The sequence below is a fragment of the Taudactylus pleione genome, unplaced genomic scaffold (genome assembly GCF_031769625.1).
Source record: "Taudactylus pleione unplaced genomic scaffold, aTauple2 ptg000025l, whole genome shotgun sequence".
Taxonomy (NCBI): domain Eukaryota; kingdom Metazoa; phylum Chordata; class Amphibia; order Anura; family Myobatrachidae; genus Taudactylus; species Taudactylus pleione.
In genome coordinates, this window is record NW_028284427.1 from 10,210,526 (window position 1) to 10,232,857 (window position 22,332).

The 22,332-nt window shown below is 36.9% G+C and overlaps 1 protein-coding gene and 1 non-coding gene across 3 annotated transcripts in view; both read left to right on the top strand.

Annotated features, from left to right (window-relative positions):
• Nucleotides 1-22,332, top strand: part of SLIT3 (slit guidance ligand 3) — a 747,204-nt gene that overhangs the window by 497,935 nt on the left and 226,937 nt on the right. The window lies entirely within an intron of this gene.
• Nucleotides 10,321-10,431, top strand: LOC148539654 (U6 spliceosomal RNA). Its single transcript, XR_015870140.1, has one exon. It is a non-coding gene; the product is annotated as a U6 spliceosomal RNA (small nuclear RNA).

Consider the following 22,332-nt stretch of genomic DNA (forward strand, 5'->3'; position numbering starts at 1 on the left):
TGTATTCTCCTTGTTAAGTCATTCTCCGTTAATTTCCACACTCCCCATATATTAATATGGGGATGTGGAAATTACTGTATTCATCAAATACCGAAAATCCTAGATTTTCGGTAATTGATGCTGTTAATTTACGCCGTCTGCAGACGGCGTACAGCCCCCCGAAAGTGCTAACAAGCTGCCGTTTAGACGGCACGGCAGCTTGCATAGCACATATTCCCCCATTCTGTGCGCTCCCCCTCCCTCTACTCTTCCGGCAGCGGCCGCCAACTCCTCAGCAGGACACAGATCTTACCCCGGCCGCTGCCTACTGCGGGACCTGACGCGACGCTCCGGCATAACTTGTGACCCCCCCGGCTCTCCATCCTGCGCTGCAGACTGAGGCATCTCCCCCGGTGGCATTTGTAAGTAAGCTTAATAATTAACTGTTTACTTACTGTTGGAGCACTTACAAGTGCAGAGGGGAGATGCTTCAGTCTGCAGCAGGATCGAGTGCTGGGGGGGACATGGATAAAAGTTAGAGAATAGAAATATAAATATATTTTATATTCTTATGGCAGCTGAAAACAATGCTGCGCACGCGCTGATTCTGCAATTAGAAGCGGCGCATGCGCAGAACTGATTACAGCTGCGATAAGGTAGTATAGGCAGGGAAAAGTATCTATTTCCCGAAAAGCTGTCATCGCAAAAATGACAGCTTATTGGAATAGATAGTCATGGAGCGGAGGAATGATGAATTCCTCCGGTAATTAGGTAGAACTCCATGCGAGTTCTAAACCTAATTACCGTACCTCTATCGTATGTTTAGTTATGATGAATAGGCCCCAGTGTCAGAGTAGTATAATCCGGAACTACAGTTACAGTACAATATGAATATTTATGCACATTGTACTTCTCATGAAGAATTAAAGAAATTCCTTCATGATTAGAACATCAGCAGTAGTTGAAGTGACTGTAGTGAGAAGACTGCATATTACTTCATAGGTGATGTACCTAATAATTATATACACTAAAATACTAAATCAAAATAGACTGGTAATATTACAGGTCAAAGATGTGAGACTTCAGATTGTAAGTAAAGTATGGGCAATAATCTAGATTGCTTACATCTGGCGTGTGATGTGCATGTTTTACTATCAATATTGTAGGGCAGTGGTGGGTTACATGAAACTCTTCATTGGTCTTATTCACTTAAGGGGTTGCAAATTAAATTGTAGGGGCCTATTCATCATGATGAAGTATTTAACTCATCTCTGGGGATAATTAGCACTGGAGCAATTCATCAATGCTCGGGCGCGGGGAAAGCTGCTCCAAAAAGAAGTTGTCCTCGCGATTAGTAGCGCAGTTACAGAAGTATAGATATGCCCAGCTACATCCTTGCCTGTAGCACAGTGAATTGCACCATGCGTGGCGTGAGATGGACTCCCACGATCGGAGACGCACATTTGTATCTCCATAGCATTGAATGGAGACGCACTCTCACGATCGGGGATGCGCCCTAGCGTATTGTGGTGCATAGCATGATGTGTGAGCTCGTTTATGGGGCGATCAGCTACAATGAATTTGGACGCATCTGTAGCTGCGTTACTTACCTGTCCCTGCATCCGACCTCTATGCATGCGTGACCTGAGGTCACGCATGCACAATGCCACCGGGGGTAGGGGGGTCAGTGAGGAGACGGCAGAGGGATCTGCTCGGATCCCTCTTGGCATCCCCGGAACTCCTTCCCATAGGAAAGAGCAGGGCTACGAGAACAAGCTCAGTTTTCGGAATTATCTGAATATTAGGTGGTCCAATTGGGACCCCTGATAATGAATGGCCCGATAACCTAAATATGTGGAAACTAGCATTTCCGCATGGTTAACGGGCCATTTATCATATAATGAACAGGCCCCATAGAGAGAGAGGCTCCAGTTTGCACAGGACATGTTGCAAATGCACCGTCCTATAGTGGTGCTAGCTACTCTTTATTGTTATATGAGAACTAATGTGAAATACAGAAACAGTCCACATGGAATATTAACCATGATTGATTATGTTCATGATTAGTACATAAGTACATCATCTTCACTAGGTACAGTAGAAAGTCCACATATAATGGCCTACATTTGGCTCCAAAGTCACCTGTTACATTATTTACATATATTTACATACACTTATGTACAGATGTATCCTCATACATCTGGCCACAATACGACATAGTACGAGTGAGACACCAGGTCCTATGCGACTCTGCTAGTGCCAGGTGTTTCTTTCACCCGGAAATGCGTCTTAATCGCAATGTGATGTGACTAGGACGCACCAGGAGACTGTGCTTATTAATATGATATGCAGCACTTGTATATTTGTGTGCGACTGCATCTGTATACAAAGCGAACTTGGCGTTAAAAAAAGCCAAGGCCACTGCATTGTAGCACTTCTTATACAGATTCAGACTCAGTGTCACACAGATATACAAGTGTTGCATATCAAATTAAGCAGCACACTCTCCTAGTGCGTCCTAGTTGCATGGAATAGCGATTAAGATGCATTTGTTTGGTGCAAAAGATGCCCGGTAGGGTCGCAGGGGATCTGGTGCGCAAAAAGGGGCTGCAACAACAGTGTATGAGGTCACATCTGTAGCATCAGCATATTTTGTTGTGTTTTTTACGATTGGAAACAAAACAGTAAAAACATAAGACTGGGTAATAGCCGACAAAGAGGTCAGAGGGCCCTGCTCACAAGCTTACACTCTATAGGGAAAGTGCTGTGTAATGTGGAGAATCTAAAGAAAAGGCAGCAAAATAGGACCGTGAATTACAAATGATATTTAAAAAAAAAAAACATTTCTTGTCGAATTGGGCTTTTTACAGCACATAAAGAACATATATTTTTAAACAATTATAAATATAATAAGAAGTGTTGAGGTGCATATCCAGTACACGAGTGTAGAACAAATGTACGATTACAACATCGTAATCATTCACCATCCTGTGCAGTGGATAATGTGCCCACACTGGACGATATGTTGTACAGTGCAGGCACCCTCCCTCATCCCCGAACATGCACAACCTGACGATCTTGGCAGCTGGCCGTCATGTTCAGGCGATGACGAATGCCGACAACGACCAGCGGGAGTGCGCATAGCTGGTCGTTGCCAGCATAATTACTGCACTATGAATGAACGATTGAACAATGTCATTATCGTTCAATTGTTAATTTTAATTGTGTAGTGGATTTGCACCTTCAGTCTTACTTCTCATACATATTACTGCAAATATTGTATATTACTAATCTGAATGAATTAACCCGAGTATCAGAATGTATACCCTTAATCTATGGATTGGGCATGTTTCCTAAGTGTATATGATCTAAATGACATTGCATTTTAGGTACAATTAGCTGTAATCATGTTAAATATAAAATCTAAATAAATTCACTTGGTACCATCGTAGAGCACAAATAAGCATTAGCTGGTTATTTGAGCTAGATAAAGCTGTGTTAACTTCGCTAAGTGGAGATTCAAATAAGTGCGAGTTGCCTTGCATATCGTTTTACTGTGGCTAAAGTGCTGAAACCAATTCAATTATTAATCCCGCAATAAGCACTGCATCTGGAATAGGGCCTAACATCTTTTACTGACACCCATCGGAGGTTTGAGCAATAATGAGATGTAAACCCTAATCCAGACACAATGCTCATTGCGGGACTAACAATCGAACTAGTCTCTATATTTTAACCTTAGCAAAACAATATGCCACACAACTCATACTAAATTATGTCTCCCCATGAAATTGGTTTGTGACTTGGTACTATTGGTACGATACCTAAGACATTTCCTGAATGTGTCATTCATTGAGTTTCTCATTAGCTTAATCTTAAATAAATCGGGGAGATTACTCTGCTTAAATAGTTTTATGCAAATTTATGTAAACATAAGATGAAACATATTTTAGAACCACATGATTTTGATGGTGGTGCTAACCTGCAAACAGGTAAATTATACCACTGGTTAAAAAATATAGTGAATGAAATTAGATAAAGATAGTCTAAGTCCACTTCTACATCAGCAATGTAAAGGAAATTGTATAGAACCCAATGTATGAATGATTTTAGTAGAACAGAACATGAGGTCTATTCCTTGTTTAAGCTAGTTAATACTCACTTTGATTAGAAATGTATGAAAAAAGCAATTTATTAGACGCTATGGAAGTCTATAGCAGTTGCCAGAATTATAGACATAGGTACTATGTATAGTATTTAATTTATTAATTCATTTTATTAAGTAAATATTTAAAAGAATATTTGCCATTGCAGGGGGAAAGCAAATATTTTCATACTTAGGTGCGACAGTCTCCTTATATTGTCTGATGTAATAGAAAATTACTACTGTGTATGTGATAATGGCCTTTGATTGATATCTGGAATTAGATATATAACATTAGAGATCATTTTATTTTCTGCCTAATTATCATAACTTGAGCAGTTTTACATTAATAACTTGACAATGAGCTGCACTAGGAGAAAAGGGTGCGGCCAATTACTTTATAAACTAGTCACGTACACGGACTCAACAAAGACTCTGATGTCATGCATGTGCCAATGCGGTATTTTATTTTACACATTTTTTTTAAACACAATGTAATTCAAATCCACATTCAGACTTTAAGTAAGATTTAAATGAATCAAAAGATCTTCTTTAGATCACTATGCAAGCCAATCAATTTATAACAAATAAAAAAAAAAATATATATATATATATATATATATATATGTGTGTGTGTGTGTTCCACAACAAGCTGGACAGCATTACAGGATATGTTGGTTGTGTAGGTGTGTAAGGTTAATACCATACCTATGAGGGGTTTACCCTATTAGCTTCATGTTTATAAAAAAAATTTAATCATATATTCATATAGCACCAACACATTATGCAGTGATCTACATAAACTATTGAATCATGCATAGTCCCTGCCACAATGGAGTTGACAAGATCACTACAACGTTGAGACAGTTGGAGGAGACTTTAAGCACAGGTTACAAAAGCAAATATGTACCCATATATAATATATATTGTCTAACTGTAAACCCTAAATATCTTTTAGCGTTGTTATGTAGTAAGGAATAAGTTTATATTAAAAATGTTCTTGATTGGATATAGCAAAGACTCACACACTTATAAATACAAAGTATTAAAACGAAAACACTGAGCAAACCAACATGAACACAGGTAGAACATATAAACGCCACACAGATAATGCCCTGGTCAGAATAGAGCCCATGGTTCTATTGCTGTGAGGCAACAATGCTAACCACTGTGCTGCTGAATAAGCAAAGCATACACACAACAATACACACTTTATACTGTATTTAGTAGTTCTTAGTGCTCTGGAGATTTCTACAATTCTGCCGATATTCAGTACTGTACCTCATAAATACTGGTAATCATGATCCAATATTCTGTCTCATTTCCATATTGTCCTTCCAGTACATAATATATCATAGTAATTTTCTTCTTCAGCTGCTCACCTCCCATACTCACCTAATTCTTACTTACAGTTATTGAAGATGACAAAATACATATACCCAAGGACATATGCATATATCCAATGAATGGGCAATTTCATAGAGTGCAACCCATGCTAAACTTTTCTTTTTATTAAACCAGAGGGACTGTGTTGTTTTATTAGAAGCATACAATTGTGGCACTTGTTTAATAACAGGCATTAAGCAATTTTTAACTTAAGCATCCTGTCCTAATGTTGGGCAATACAGGTTAACCAAGACGATTTTAGTTAAACCAACTATCCTGTTAAGTTAAGTACAACAAATGCTGACCATTTACACCATGTATAACTACTCTCTACTGTAACCTGATTGGGTTTTGTTACGCTCACTGTCAGCATCAATCAAACATGCTAGCTTTCCAAGCAATAGATATTGCACATTTTATCCTCAGTTTATAAATACTTTGAGGTATACACTATTCCGCAACATTTATTACAGAATTTGGTCTTATTCTTTAGCCAGATTACATAGTAGCACATTTTTTTGTATCCCACCTTATGTTCAAATGTACCCAGTGTCCTTACATTACAAATTAGTGATATTGACAGAAAATGTATATTAATAACCCTCTTTTATATCGCACCCTGCGCTGAAAGTTCTTGGTGGCCAACTGCCTTTTCTGTATGGCCAACTAACACTTTTGGGGGGCTATTCATAAAGAACATGTGATAATAAAATTCATAGACCTTTTTTTTTTAGTTGAAGAAATTAGGTTATACTGTAGAAGACAGCTATGGGTCAACGCAATAATCCCCTGTCAGTACAATGTGGAAAACCAGGGCTGCATGCCAATAGAAACAACACTGTCTCTCGGGTCATTACTCGTCCAGCTATAATTAGCAGCTATCAGTTGGATGTTTCCATCCATTTATCAGAAAATTAAATGACTGCGGTTCAGGTAGCCATTGGAATTTCATGAAATAATACATCCATTCTTTGGCAAGACTGCAAACCACTTATAACTGTTTCTTTTTTGGCAGAATAAAGTTAGAAAGATGGCCCACAATAATCATTGCTAAAAAATACATGTTTTAACAAAGAAAAGTTCAATATTTTTTAAACAATATTTGTAAAGTGTAGTATTAAGGCACAAAATAGTTTCTGTCATTATTTATTTTCTTAAAATGTAGAAGATGATCAGAGCCAGCCCTTGTCAACAGATACCAGATATAAGTTAACCTTAATAGGTGCTGCAAGCAAACACACACTGTGACGTTACATATTTTGTATGGAATATTACATTAACGTTTTGCTACTCCTTATTTCAGAAATTATCTTTGAATGAGTAGATTAAGAAATAGAGGAACAGGTACTGTAGTGCTTGTTGTGTCTACTAAAAAGAGAAACAATATGTGAATATTTCTGAAAGTATTAAGGCTGATAAGCATATTGTCTACTGTTCTACTGTACATAGAGGTTCCATTTGATTGTTATCTTATTGGCTCTTCATATAAAATCTGTTAGATTTAAATGCCCATTTCAATACATAAAGTAATAAAGTAAGCACAACATTTCCTGGAAGTATCTAGATTCTTCATAGCGTCTATCTAATAAATCACATTTTTAACTTTTATACTGTAGTTTTGCATCAGGTTACTTTGGTTGGGAAAGGAACTAAAGGTTGTATTCAGTGATGAAAACATTATCAAGCTACACAGGGATTAGAGTTTCCCGTAATATGCCCTATGCTGCGCAATATGCCGATATACTATTCTCTCACAATAGAAATTTGTTTTCTATCGTTCAAGGAGATTTGCAAAACATAGAAACTTTACTATCAAATGAAAACCCTTTCTATTTCCTATTCATATGATATTGTAGCGGTTAGCTGTTAACTTTCTATAAGAACCAGAAAATATCACCCAATCTTTGTCAGGTGCCAGGCAAATATATTTCCTGTATACAACACACAGCAAAGTAAGGTAAAGTAGAAATAATTACTTCCAAGAAAGGAAGATAAAATTCTCCCCGGCAATATAACTTGTACTGTGATATTATATTATATGACTGTTATGTCTTTGCAACTTCATCGCTTGAAGAAATAAGATGGTAATCAAAAATATGTTGTTATTGGATACTACTTTTTTTTTTCCATTTTCATAGTTTTGTGTGCAGAAAGTGCAGTGCTTAATATGTGCTTAATTTGTTTTCATTAACAGACTGTAATTTGATCAAATGTGCGCTGTAAAGACGAGATGGCACTACTGATAAAACACAAAGGGAGCTTGTTTTGAGTAATCAGAGAACAAAGAAAACATATATTTTTAGAATGAGTTATGAAAAATAATATAGTAACCAAAGTAACTTGACGTATTTAGGGAAGGTTTCCCAGCATTGGAAAATAGGGCCTTCCAAGGGTCAGTTTAGTTCAGTATTATAAACCTGCTGTCTGGAGATTTTATTCTGAGTCTCAACACAGTCATATTTTTAACATCTAAAGTGCATCAAAATTAGAGATGCACACAGATTGGTGTCCCATAATGACCTTGGATGTTTGCCGTCCATATTGGCTAGATAGGCAGGTTCGGTGTGATTCTTAGAGGTCTCCTATTTGATGTGGATTTGCTGCATTGCAGATGCTAAGCTACACATGTGTTGGATGATGATTGGTGCATAAAATATGTCCTCCTCTTACATGACACATTTCAACCAATCGGAGGTGGTGCTACTCAAAATAGTCAATGACCTGTATTGTAAGGGTTAATATATAACTGGATATCATAGAGTCAACAAATGCCATAAAGCCATAAAGCTTATATTAACATTATTTTTCAAATTTCACAAACTTTTTGAATGAAAGAAAAAAGTAATATATCACATTGCAATAGTGAGATTTTGGTACTAAGGGCATCACACATAAACAGGATAAGACATAAAATACATGCAACTTTTATTATTATTATTATTATTATTATTATTATTATTGTTATTATTAATAAACCATGCCTCTTGCTTCATTCAAAGTTACACATTAAACTGGAAAAATGTTAGAGGACACCCTTTGTATCTTTGACGAACTTTGCCTTAACTTTGACTGGACTGCAGAGCATAAACTAGAGTATGTCAGGTTTATTGCTATTACTCATACATATTCCCGATCATTCAGAATTCAGCACATAAAAACCAGAAAGAGATGCAGTTTGCGAGAAATTGTCATAATGCAGCAGAAATACTGCCATGCGCCGACCATATTTAAATTTGTTACCGTCATGTGATACCAGATGGACCTATCCTGTACCAGTCTAGTAGCTAAAACCGCTTGTATTGCACCAAGATAAAAAGATCTGGCGATCACAGCAAAATAGCAGGTCTTTCAAGTGGGATAGACTTTTTGGTGAGTAAAATATATGTAATTAGAATTGGTAACTTTTCCGGTTTTAATGATGCCTTAAAAGAGTTTCCTATATTTTTATATTATAATTATTGTTAGAAGGCTTAAATTAAAAATGAGATAACATTTAAAAAAAAATGTTTAACTGAATAATATAATATTGGACTATTTAATTACTAAGTCCTTCTATTTTGCCTTGCATTTTTTGAGACAGTTTTTTTTACTACAGTATAGTCAAGTTTATAAATTTACCCTTGTTAAAATTAAATAAAAAAAATATCATAATCTATTATTAAAAAGTGATTTCAATGTAATATATAGTTCTTATAATATTTCACTCGTTCTTCTGCACTGTGTAATTAAGGCATTGAATTTATCCTTGGATTTTGTATATTCCTACCAATCATTCACAGGTTTTCTATTTCTTACAAACTGGAAGCAAATGGCTTATATTAATTTGTTAGGTCACTTATGCACATGAATGAAGACATGTTTACTGTAGCATTCTTCATGCAGAAGAACACGCTTTTACCGTTACAGACACACAATAGCAATAGGGCACAGTGCACCCCTAAGACTGCAATATCAAAATTTTATTTTTATCCAGCTGATAGTAAAGGAAAGAACAACCTCTGTGGATTCTAATATAATGACAACACAGACAATCACAAAACTGCCCACAGGAATATGGTGAGAACTGTTATTTCAGAATGATATGAGGCATTATATTTCCTGAAATTATAGTGCCTCATGTCTTCCTGACACAGTGACACTGCTGCTGGAGTTTGCATGTGTTTCTTCATGCAGTTTTACAGTATTCTGTTCTGCCATAGATATACTGTATTCATTAAAATTCAGGACAAAAAAATAACAACTTATAATTAAAATGTTCTATGGACATCTATGTCCTCCCTTTGATTTATTTTTTACAAAATTGTTTTCATTTTATATAATAACAGTTCAGTTCCCAAACAGCTCTATTTGTACATTTCTAGATAAATTTCTTATATTAGACAAATGTGTGTTACAAATAAATAATTTAATTTCACCAGGTGTATGGTCATCTGTCTATCTAAAGGAATTTACCATTGTCCAGTTTCTATTCATTTACTAATAAAATGCGTATATACTATTTTAAATTGCTAAATTACATATTCTAGAAACTGACTTGATTTAATTCTTGTACACCATAGAAAAATAAGTTGGATTGGTTGGGGGCACAGCATTGTGTTCATATTGCACCTAAAAATCACAGTTCATAGAGATGGCCACCTGTATTGAGTAGGCTGTAAATAAAAAAAAGTAAAAAAAAATATCAATATATTATATCCTATATATTTGTTGAAGGTTCCTACTTATAGATAATCATATTGCTGAAATTATGACATACTTAAACTGCAGGTTCTTAAGGCATGTAATAAATATGCATGAAGAAATTTTGCAAAGTGCTTGCTTGGGCAGCGCATATGCTACAATTTGAAAAATATAGATAATGTTTAGCATAGACCCTGCAAAAGGATGACAGGCATATTCATGCAGATATTTCACTAAACTTTCTTAAATTAATGTCCTTTATCGTTCTAACATTCCAAATTTGTATCTAAGCAAACATTTCAACAGAAGTTAAGTGAGACATTGCATTGGAAAGTCTATACCAAGCGGATGAGGTAGTAATCCATTGTAGGGCTTTTCAGTATTACCTTCAATGTCTTATAGCCAAGGAACAGTTCTGGAATTTGCTACAAACTATGTTATCCTTGAGGAAAGCCAATGCGCTAATATAAACACCCACTAATTATTCCTATTGGATCATTTACCCTTCATATGCGCGCAATTGTACTTTCTTAAAGAATTTCCTGCTTTACCTGTTCTGTTCAGGCTTCTCAGATAAAATCTCCCCAAAAAAACAGATTGTACTGCATCTTGTAAAGATAACTCTTTCCCAGTGATAATACTTTATCTTCTGATACTGTAGTGGTCCACTGATATTTTTCAAAGTCATGCATTTAATGGCTCTAATCTACGAACAGTCATTCCATTAGTTCCTTACCATTGTTACCTTTTTTAAATAGACTATTTTTTTGTTATGTTACAAACTTGCAGGGTTTTTTTATGAGCCATTTATGTTTAATTTTGTACGCTTAATAACTTTTTTTTCCTGTTTTGCATTGGTCTCAAGCCACAAGGTCTTCCTATACTTAACATGCCTCAGAACACTGCTCTTTATCAGTTCCTATTATTTAAATTTATTTTGTAACTAAATACATATAATATGTTAAAGTTATGTTTAAAGCATTCTGTAATGTGAGAATTGCAAAATGTTCTACATGCTAATTGTTATAAAGTAACAATGCCGTGCACACTGTATTTCTATTTTTTAAATGATAAAATATATTAGAGTGCTTATTATTAAGATTTTCTAATAGAGGATTAATATGAAATCTGGAAAGTAGGCACACTTTCTACTTTGCAGATGCAGATGAGATCCTTAAGATAATACAGATCAGATCCTTAAGATAATTATTTTAGACATAATTTAAAACAACTTCCAACCAATTATTACATATATATAAAGCACATGTGGGTATAATATCTTACAATGCACCTTGTTTGCTTCTTCGATTTGAAATATTTTACTGTTTTGTTAGCCAGGTCACATTGGAAATGGACACATTCATACTAGTGTTTCCTCTTTGAACACATAGACAGTAATATAATTTTTGAAATAAATTTATGAACATAGCATTGAGACCAAACTATATCAAATAAGTATTTAAGGTGAATGTACTGGAAAAAAATAGATACGTGAACTTAAACGAGGATGGTATCAGCCTTTCTGTCCCAAACACATCCAGCCATCTCTCTCACACTGAGAGGTGACTACAAAGTGTAGAGAGATAAGGGCCAAAGCCAAGCAACTGCCGATCTGGCTACGTCCACTGTACCGGCTATTCCACAAATCTCAGGTAATTTTAAGAATACCCATCAACTGGCACCCTGACACTTCAATCCATGTGTGATAATAAAAATCTCCTAAGTAGAACCCTGCCCTTCCCTCAGCTAACCTATGCAGGCTGGGTTGGACTTGGTTGCTTCCCAAGTGTGTTTCCTGGATATAGGAGAAAGTGAATGCAGAATTTGCTAATATCTAACCTACTGCCATGCCGGGTATGCTTCTCACCTCCTCCCCAATCTCACAGTACCTGCTATACCACCAGCCGGCTTTCTGCTGCAGTTGTGGACTTTCTGGCTGAATCCTCCCGAAATTTATGACAAATATTTTACATTTAAAATTAAATAAACAAAAATGTTCATTTCAAATACAATTTTTTTTTTATCTTTGTTATGTTGCAATACAAAATTATTATAGCGATTTTCTTAAGTTAATGGTAATTTTTTTTTCTTTCTTTTGTTTCTAATTGCACATCATAGGATATAATAATAAAAAAATAGAACTGAAAACTCCCTTTAAAAGACAATTAAACATTAGCTTAAACTTGTTTAACAGTGTAACGAGTAATATTCACAAATACATATGTAAAACAATGTCATGAGCTTAAGATATCAGAGACTAAATATTTGTGATAGGGCTAAGGAGGCGTTAAGGTGTGAGAATCAGCATTCTCTGTATGGGCCATACAACTGAGGTGCATTTCCCTGATTCCCCGATTTGATCCACCAATCTGAAACACCGATCGGCGGCCATTAATGTTCGGTGATCCATCAGGGAAAGGGGAAATTCTGCATGTTAAAAATCCCAGATTTGCAGATCCGACCCTTTTCGGTCGCAATGTTGAATAATACCTATTCTCCGACCATGCCGTCGGCAGAATGGGGAATCGCACCAATATGTCGTAGATGTATAGGGGTCATCAGATAGTGATGAAGATGTTTACTATTTACAGTGTACTTCCTTTCCAGCCGAAGACCAGCAGATGGAAGCCATCAAAATGTTTATTTACATTTTCACAGTTGGACACAGGTGGATTAATTGAAATTAATAAATTTTACATATATTTTAAATAGTAGTTTTGCCAGATCAAAATGACTGGATTGGCGGGCGTTGTTATGTGCTATTACTGCTTCATATAATTTCCTGTTGCAAACTCATTCATAAAGTAGTGGACATGCTTAATGATAAAATATGGTTTATTTAATGGTATGTAGCTTCTCATTGATGTAAGATTCTTTTCTATAATTATCGGGATTTCATCAACAAATGTATAATGGTAGACGTATAGTTTAACTAGTTTAAAGTTTCCATATACTTATTAAATGTATTCTGCCAAGTTCTAAACAACTTGGTTTGGCTGTTTTGCCTATATATGAACATTAACAGCCATGTGCCAAAATATTGGAGAAAGTCTTTAAACATTGCTTTTTCTTTATGAAAAATCAGAAGAAAGGTGCCGATACTCACCCAAAGCTACAAGCTGATACAAGGTTTATAGTAACTTCCATACACCGTCTTCAGATGCTTATATTATTAATTTCTGAATATTTTTTTTCTGTGATTTCTTCCTGTCTCAGAAAATAGTTATAATAATAAAAAATTACACCAAAAATAGTGCAGATTAAATATTTAATGTGACATTAGGGGGAATTCAATTCATTGCAAATTGAATAGCGCTGGGAAGGAGTTCCCGGAGCTATTCAATTCAGTTCGTAGTTATGTCGGAGAATGCTGGTTCTCGCGACTTTGCAAGGGTATTAAGGCACGAGAATCGGCATTCTCTGACTATAGTGCTGGCGCGCGTCTGTTAGTGCCACGCTTAGCAGTAAAACAGCTGCTCGCCCAGCACTTTTGTCTGATTTCTCCTCGCATCCCCAGGGGGGGTGCGATAATAAATCCTTTGCCTGTCCAAACAGCGCAGTGTATTGAATAACTTCAGGCGCTCCCTCCTGCGGGTATTCAACATCACACTGAATTGAATTCCCCTTAATGATTTGATACTATAAACAGTGAAATATACTCCAATCAGGATTCATATGTGTAGTCACACTCCTATTTCCTAGTGCACAACAGTTTGGGAAATGTATGCTGCTATCAGCATGAGAAAATCCTCCAGGCTCTCCCGATCAGCATACTCTATATTATTTTTTGTAAGAAGCGTTAAATTTACTATAAATGCGGAACACAAAATGAATATCACATAAACCTACTGTATTTAGGAGCCTGTCACTGTTTAGTGTCCCAGTGGACACTCTTCCACTTAACTTGGTATACTGTGCATTAATTTATATTACTGGTGGCACTTACTCTTGAAGGACACTTCTTCGAGACTAATATAACTTAGGGGGAGATTTATCAAAGCTTGAAAAGAGATAAAGTGCCAACCAATTATCTTCTAACTGTCACTTTACAGGCTGTGTTTGAAAAATGTCAGACACTGATTGGTTGGTACTTTATCTCTCTCCAAGCTTTGATAAATCTCTCCCTTATTAGTAGGATGTCCTAGTCTACGGTATATTAGCTTAGGGAAGCCATGGCTGTTTTCCAGATATTATTTTCTACTTTTGTTTATCCATACTTTTATTAAAATTCCAATAAATGCGAACCAGAATTTGAATCACCATGACTTTCTTCTACCTAGTTGTGATCTCTTGCCAAATATATCAAGGCTATTTCTGTGAATAATTTAAATAGCTTCATGAATCGAATAATTCTATGAATAATTGTACATTGTAGAACAGGAGTGAGGAGTACCGAGCTTAGTAGCTGCCTTCTCTGCTCCATAAAACAAAACTCTGTAACACCAATTAGCAACTGTAAAGAACATAGTTGCTAGTGGAATTACAGCATTGAAATATATTAACTGAATTGCCCCTTAAAGTAAGGCAATAGCAGAGTGCAAAAATAAAAGAATACTCATTTAAAAATCTTTAAAAAAATTAAAAAAATTTAAATTGCGCTACAAAAACTAATGTTTGGTTATTCTTGCACATAATAATGATAACAGAAAAAAAAAAATACATGTAATATTTCTATTATTTTTGGTCTAAGTTCTTGATGTATGTATGGACTCCAATATGTTTGTATATTTGTTTTTTTTACATTATTTTGTATGAACTCAAATTTTATTTTTCTTTAATATTAAAGCTTCAATAAAAAAAATAAAAATACATGTATCATACAATATTCAAGGATAGAATTGTTGGATAACTATGGTCCAAGGATACCTAAACCACACTGAAACAGCAGCAGGCCATTATCTGTTATGTGAAATGTGGATTAGTATTTTGTATCATATAAAGGCGTTTAGTGCCCTGTGTTGTAGCGCTACTGTTAGACATTGTAGTTTCCAACAGAGCTCCTCTATTCTAGAGTAACACAATGTTCACTCAGAACACATACTGTACGTTTTATGTGAATTTCAGCACAAACAAAGCACTTCAAACTCCAATTAATAGACACATATAACTCACCACTGGGATTAAATGTATTCCAATTTGCACTTCGTGTATGTACATGTATAAAGGAACTTTTCTCATTGAATGTGTTAAATTTCTCATTACACATTGTGTGTTTTTACAGACTCTCATCCTACTGATGCTTATCTGCTGAGCAGGTGTATTTCGGTTTGCCAAGCTAACAACACAATTCTTTTAACTAAGTTGACTATACTATACTTTTTTCACTTTTTAAATATTGTCAGCAAAAATATCCCCCCTCCTCCAAAATAAACCCTGCCTCAAAGTCTAATGAGCACTTGGATCCTTACAGGCACAATAGATGTGGTATAAAGTGCTACATTTTAGAACCAGTCAACAAGTCTTCAGGTGTTATGTAGTTACAAGAAAGTCTTGTAGTTGGCAAGAAGCTACAACTGCTAAAAAATTCAGTTTAAATCAGTTAATATATGAATGATTTCAGGACATATCGTGCTTTAGGATGTGTCTGTTATTGTCCATCTGTCAGGTTTAGAAATAATAGGTATAAACACAGGATCACAGTGCTTTCCAATAGCACTTCAGCTCTATATTTAATTTCCTCTTACTGCAACAGTTGCAAAGTTGAGAAGAGAAACTAATTTTTCATGTTCTTTGAAGGCTTAAAAGCCGCTTAGAAGGCTATTTCTAGCCATTAATGCCACTATTCTGTAATAAAATATTCAACAAAGACATTACATATACAACACAGCTTCCGAAAGATTCTTGAAACTGAAGGAGTACTTGAGTGGCCATTAAAATTAAAACCATGGAAAAATAAGGTTAAAATTGACATCTACATTCCACAAAACAATATTCCTTCCTTATATTAAAGAATGGAGTTTTAAAAAAATAATAATTATGGAATGTTTTAAGACGAGACAGGTTCCTTGTGACACTTATGCTGGGTACACACTCACAGACATATTGGCCGATCAAATGAACGGCCGATATATCGTGTGCACGTCGGCCAGTGTGTACCAGCGATATGTCTGTAAACAACGTTGTTCACAGACATATCGTGTCAACTGGTCTACACAGCAGATGCCCAATATATCTGCAGGTATATTGGTGCATCGTGCTGTGTGTATGGGCGGTCAGTCAATCGCCCATACACTTGCTGCATGGGCCGGCACTGATTGACAGCTCAACCGGGCAGGCACATGTAAATGCCCATCCAGTTGTGAAGTCAGTCACAACGAATCGGGCAGTCTGTATGCAAAACATATGTTCTGCACAGTCTGCAGATATACAGTATAAGCAGATTAGTCGATCTGCAGATATTTCGGTCAGGGGTGTACCCACCTTTACAGAAGTTACATAAATCTGCTACATTTTTCAGGTTGCAGGATGCGAAAGGACAGAAATACTATACAAATAAAACATATGTACAAGACGGATTTTTAATGCAGTTGGGATGTAATAATTATTCCCCAACTTGCATGCACTTGTTTTTGTTGTGATAACTATCGCTATCACTTGCATGCACTTGTTTTTGTTGCGATAACTATCGCTATCACTTTGCTTCTGGGTTCGGAACTGTGACACATACTGCGTATGCACGGCTGTAGGCTTGCGCAATTATCAGTGTTGGCAGATGTTGTGGGATCTTGAGGAACATTGACCGCAAAAAATATATGATGGAGTAGCTCATAGGCTGCTATAAGCAAACACCATCTTCAGATGGCGTTAGCTGCTGGGGTGAAGCTATGGAATGCTTCTCATTCTGGAGCTTTGTAAATCCAACAGCTTAGTAGCCCTCATATAAAACTATGGGGGCTGCTTTTGCTGTCAGAAATGGAGAGAACGGAGATATCTGCTGTGGTTCCTTCTGAACACATCCTACAGCTGTTTTCGGGGGATTTCCCACAATATAACTTAATAGGCATGTAGCTAGCATCCCAGCGGTCGGTATTCCGGGGCTCAGAATACCGGCGCCGAAATACCATCAGAAGTCGGAATCCCGAACGCAGTCATCCCGACCATAAGTATTAGGGCTAGCGGGAGGGTTAGGTTTAGGGGTTATGTTCTAGGGTGAGGGTTATGGTTAGGCTGCAGGGGGGGAGGGTTAGGCTGCGGGGGGGAGGGCTAGAGTTAGGCTGCAGGGGGGTTAGGGTACTCACCTAGTTGGGTTGGGATTCTGACTGTTGAGATGCCGCTGTCGTTATTGAGACCGCCGGAATCCCGAACGCCGGGATCCCGTGCCCAACTCCATTAAAATGAATGCCCCAAAGTAGCTGAAGAGGGTTCTATAACAACTTTCTCTTTTGTAGACTAAGCAAAAGAATGTGAATGTGCGCAGTGCTTTATATGTGGGAACGAGTTTTACATAGCCAGTCATAAATGTGCCAACATTACATTTACTATCATATGAATTTATTCTATCTAATAATTCATACTATGTAAATTATATTCAAAAGAGTATATGCAAGATTAAAACATATATATAACCACACCATCATGAATAATTTTGCATCAGAAATTATATTCAAATAGTTCCAGAATAGTCCCTGGCTTAGTGCAACAATGTTCCTGTTAGGTAACAATTGTAGTATTCTCCATTAGGCGTGATTTGTGACAGCCTTATGGAACCCTCTTATGTCTCTGTGACAGCCTTATGGAACCCTCTTATGTCTCTGTGACAGCCTTATGGAACCCTCTTATGTCTCTGTGACAGCCTTATGGAACCCTCTTATGTCTCTGTGACAGCCTTATGGAACCCTCTTATGTCTCTGTGACAGCCTTATGGAACCCTCTTATGTCTCTGTGACAGCCTTATGGAACCCTCTTATGTCTCTGTGACAGCCTTAGTGGCATGAGCATCTCCAGTGGATGAATATCCTGCTCCACTGTCTTTGTATGGTTTAATGTTCAGGCAAATTACGGAGCACAATTCCTCTATGCTGCCGCTCAGAGACCTCTTCCTTTAGGTGTTTAGCATACTTAACAACTATGTGTAAATCCTTTCCGGGAGCAGCCCGGAGACCTGCTGCTGCAGGGTGGTTCGGGGGGCCAGGCCGGACTGTTGGCGTAATCAGGCCACGCCCCTTTCCCTGCAGAGTTTGAAGGTCAGCAGTTAGGGGCAGGGCTAAATTACGCAAAAATGTGTCATTTAGCCCTGCCTCTCCTTGCGGACCTCTGAATACCCCATTAAATCTCCCCATCCTGTCCGATTCACTAGGTTTAGTAGCACATAACAGCGTTAATGGCAGAGAGTAAAATGAGCAAAGTGAATCTTTTTTTAACACGTTTCTGTGTGTATGCCACTTTCACCAGAAGGAATCCAATGCTTGTGTTTAGCACTTACCATTGTCCGAAACGACACTCATCTTGATATTTTGGACCTCCATGCAGTTCAAATCTGCTTCACCTGGCGGTAACCATCGAGATGCATGTGCAGCTTTAACATTGGGCGTTCAAGTCCAGCTCTGAATCAAGCCCACAGATTGTAAGCTCCACTGGGGCAGGGACTGATTTATTGATGTAAAGAGCTGGATAATATGTATACTGATAGATAGATAGATAGATAGATAGATAGATAGATAGATAGATAGATAGATAGATAGCAGTATCATCCTGCTCATTGCTAGGTGACATCCAGCGGAGAGGTCACTAGTTGGATGCACACAGGTATTTTAGTCTGTGATAGTCTGCATGCAATGCCCTTGTCTAGGTGAAACTGATGAAATTTTTTTTGTCTAATCTGCCATAAACTTTGAAATATGATTATGCCAGGGAAATGTGGCACAAAGCAATCTATACGATACCCATACCTAACGTTGCGTGGTATCCTAGTTTCTATACAACAACATACTTTATTTATTATTATTATTATTATTATTATTATTATTATTTTAGCTGGCTTTTTAAATGATCATTGAGAGGAGGAATTATTTTATTTAATTTTCATCATGTAGAATAATTTATGGATTTAGCTCCATTTCCTAGACTTTAATTACTATACTACACCATTACATCTGCAATGATTAATACAACTTCATTGTTAAGTACATTTGTGGCATGTTTTGTGAAACATTTGCCATCATTAAAATATGATCCGGAATATGTAGGTTGTATTATAGGAAAGAACAGTAATTTAATTGTTTCACAAATACAGTTTTCCCATTACCGGTGTAGGGCAATCAGTGATCATTTGTAAAAGGAGGGCACGCACAGGGAAAAAAAAAATCGAAGTTCATTTTATTTAAACTGTAGAATATGATGCTAAATTATTTGTTCCAGGTATTGTGAAGCATTTCTTTACCAAGCTACGTAGGGTTGAGAAGGCTTTCTAGTAATCTTCTATGCATGGATAGGAATAAACGTGACTGTGCTGAAGACGTGTGTAATGAATACTTTCTTTGTCAGTGTTTTTTCTTTTTTTTTTTGCTTAGCGGAAATTAACCAAATACTAATTTTTTTTATTTTGTGGTGACAACAAAATATGTAGACAGTAAAATCCAGATGTGTTTTTATGCATGACACATCTTTACCCCTTACGACAGGCCTGGCCAAACTGTGGCTCTCCAGCTGTTGTGAAACTACAAGTCACAGCATGCCCTGCAACTGTTTTAGCATTCCCTAATAACAAAACTGTGGCAGAGCATGCTGGGACTTGTAGTTTCACGACAGCTGGAGAGCCACAGGTTGGCCAGGCCTGCCTTACGTCATTGGCGTCTTCAGTTTGTTAGGAACAGAAAAAAAAATTGTGGATTGTTTCTCTACTCTTTGAGGTGTGTGCCTAGCTTTAATCCTTGCAGTACTAGCATAAGTAGAATTGCATAAGCAGAACTAGGGTCTTTTGCGCCCAGAACAAGATGAATAATGGCACCTCCCAAAACATTTTGGGTGTGGCCACATGCCACAAGGGGTGTGGTCACGGAAAAATGGGGGCTTGTCAACATGAAACGCCACTGTTTCTCGTAATTCTGGGAACATTCCTTTCCATTACACTTTGAATCCCAGGTATGACTGTATTTTAAATTGAGCAGAATGTAAAGTAGCTTGATATAGTTAGAATTCACAAGTTTTCACTGTAGTAGCAAATGGCTCCATTTATAAGGTGACTGACTGCAAATCATGAGGTGCGAAGTTCTAACCCTAGGTATGACTGTATTTTAGATTAATAATGTGAAGTAGCTTCATAGAGTTAGCATTCAGTCTTCCCTTGTAATAGCAGATGGCTCCATTGGTAAGCTGTCTGACTGCAAAGCATGAAGTGACAGTTTCGAGTCCCAACTATGGGGTATATTTACTAAAGTGAGAGTTTTTAGAAGTGGAGATGTTGCCCATAGCAACTAATCAGTTCCTAGCTATTATCTTCTAGAAGGTGCTAGTTTAATGTTAAGTAGAAGTTGATTGGTTGCTGTAGGCAACATCTCCATTTCTAAAAAAACTAACTTTAGTAAATATACCCCTATGACTGTATTTTGAAATGTGAATATGACTGAAGGGGAGGAGATGTGATCAGACGCAGAGAAGAGATGCCGGGACTCACAGAGCAGGAAAAGACATTGCCGAGGGATGTTTCTTCTATAATGGCTACTTCCGGGTACTCTTCCCTGGCTGGTGGAACCCCTCTCTGCCGGGCCTGCCATGGCGCCCATGGCACCACCCTAGTTACGCCATTACTGAGATGACTTATATACATATAACAACTTGACTGTTTGCAAATATTATGGGGCAGATGTACTAAGCTCTGGAAAGTGATAAATGGGAGAGTGATAAACTACCAACCAATCAGCTCCTAACTGTCATTTTTTGAACACAGCCTGTACCATAACAGTTAGGAGCTGAGTGGCTGGTAGTTTATCACTTTCCAAATTATCACTTTCCAGAGCTTAATACATCTCCGCCTATGACTGATAACTTAGCAGACTTCCTTTGCAGAATTGTACGCTGTAGATTGATGTGTTTGCACACTGTAACATGACCTGTGATGTCACAGCAGCTCAACTGACTGCAGTCTGAGCTTTCTGTTTCCACTAATGCACTCTCCAAAAGATTTTGGAATACTTTAGCTTTCTGTAGTGGGGAACAAATACTATACGTTTTATCAAGTATGCAGTGGTGTGTCAGGATAATACTGAACAATGTATTTTTCCTTCATGGTTCATATCTGAAAATTTCAATTTTGTGGCTTAGTGGTTCTTTAAGTGCTTCTTTGGCTATCCATTAGGAAATGGACTTGACAAAATAGATTGTATGAACAATTTTAATATAGAAATACTATTGTAAGAGAGCTGTCTCCGCTTGAATTTCCACATCGCATGCTGACATTTTAGCAATTGTCACTACCTTCAATAACACTTTCTTACCAGCAGGAAAAATGTCATAATATGTATCACTTGCATTGCATTCCAGTTAACTAGTTCTGCTGCTGACAATGGGTAGTTGCATAATGTATTTTGCTAGCTGTGTCCAAGGCATTGTGTCACTTAAGTTAATTTTACATTTGTGTCATAAAATTGCAAATACGCTACTCCTGTACTATTGCGGCATACTTACATAAAAATTCACATTCGTATATGTATTTACAAAAGTAAGTAAGCTCTTAACTCCATAAGGAAATACCTTGCTGGGTGCAGTTCTCAATATCTATTTTATTCTATATGTTGTAAGGGGTAAATTTATTAAAGTGAGAGATTTAGAAGTGGAGATGTTGCCCATAGCAACCAATCAGATTCTAGCTATTATCTTCTAGAAGGTGCTAGTTAAATGTTAACTAGAATCTGATTGGTTGCTATGGACAAAATCTCCACTTCTGAAAACTCTTGCTTTAGTAAAGATATCCCTAAGTGTCTGTGTTATGGTTATATCCTGTTAGGATCTTATGCTAGATCGGTATATTTTCCTTTGTCTCTATAGATTGCAATACAATATGTGCTATTTTCATATTTAATGTTCTAATGCTGTTTAGAGGGTGAGGGGTTTATTTACTAAAGGTTGATGTTAATCAATTTAAAATCAATAAAATAAACCAATCAACATTGATGTTGTGTTTCTGGGGCTAAATCACACATTTACTA